Source organism: Mus pahari, unplaced genomic scaffold (assembly GCF_900095145.1).
Source record: "Mus pahari unplaced genomic scaffold, PAHARI_EIJ_v1.1 scaffold_11245_1, whole genome shotgun sequence".
NCBI classification, from domain to species: Eukaryota; Metazoa; Chordata; class Mammalia; order Rodentia; family Muridae; genus Mus; species Mus pahari.
The window spans coordinates 19,565-20,928 of NW_018394085.1; the positions used below are offsets into that span (position 1 = coordinate 19,565).

Here is a 1,364-nt window from a genome sequence, read left to right on the forward strand (position 1 = left end):
GCAGGGATCATCTGAGGTATGGTCTTTTTCCCAGGCCTGCCTGGTGATAGACTGGTGGTCATCTCAGACTAGCTTCTTGTCCAGACCCCATGGCGCCAGTCTGGTGGTGTCTTGGGCTCTCTCCTTGAGAGCCCCTTGCACGTTGCCCAGGAATGCCCAGTGACCTTGGTCCTCAGTGCCATTCTTCTATTATCTGTTGCTCTGTCCTGGGAGACTGGGCTTTCCTGGCTCCAGTCTGGTTGTCTTCTCTGGTTTGCTGTTTCCAGGGATGCTATGCTACTAATCATTCAGATGTACACAGGTCAAAAGCCTGACCAGAGACATAGCCTCTTTATTCTCTGCCACCTGTTGGTACACATGTGACACAGAAAGAATAATCCTCTAGGAGGCTGAAGGACATAATAATCTGAATTACTCTAATTTTATACAACAGAGGAGAATAATAAAGTCAGAAAATATAATACGAAATTTCTAGGCCTCAGATTTTCTTATTTATGCTGTCCTTTAACTTTCCACATACATTCTAGACTGAGTTTACTAACAAGCAAATCTCTTTCAGGAATATAAGGTGCATTACATTGAGTTTATTTACAAACTGGAGATGACACACTTGTAAAAGTCATTTATGAGACTGGAGAGAATGTGCAGTGCCTAAGAGCATTTGTGCTCTTGAGGGGGCCTGGGATTGATTCTCACCTGCAAGCTGACCCACAGCTGTGTTTATCTTCCATTCCAGAGGATACAGCATCACTTTATGTCCTTTGAGGAACATATGCATAATCTCCTCACAAACTTGCATGCAAAACATTTATAATATTTTTAAAATGTAGTCCACATTATACACACAGATATATTCCCTATTCGCATATGTTTCCTTCATATATAAGGGCAGTTTGCTATACTTAGAGAATATAGAGATTTCTAATTACTTATAAATATCTAAGTTGAGATTGTTTTCTTTATGAGTTTGTATACTAATGTTATTAACATGTTATTTCCTGGTTTTTATTGCACATTTCTTACCACATTTGTTGTATCTGGGGTATTGTTTTTAGAAACAAACAGCAAGAGTAGATATTTTGACCTTTTGTGTAATTTGAGGTCTAAAATGTCCAACATTTTCACACTGGGTAATGTATAGACTGCACATGAGAGTAAGCTAGTTTTCTAGCATAGTAAAGGAGAACTATGATTTCTTCTTTAAAGATTTTTGACAGCCATAGAAATGATTTTTTAAACACTGTAGAGATTTTTACACAATGTCAAAAGGATGAATTATATATGGATATATATGGATAAAATTTATAGTGTTAAAGTAGCCAATATATTGTGAAATGCATTCAACTAGATCACAGTGTCTCCAA

General features: G+C 37.6%; 1 non-coding gene across 1 annotated transcript; it reads right to left on the minus strand.

Annotated features, from left to right (window-relative positions):
* Positions 1–267: 267 nt before the first annotated feature.
* Positions 268–393, minus strand: LOC115063386. Its single transcript, XR_003843225.1, has one exon. It is a non-coding gene; the product is annotated as a small nucleolar RNA SNORA17 (small nucleolar RNA).
* Positions 394–1,364: the final 971 nt, after the last annotated feature.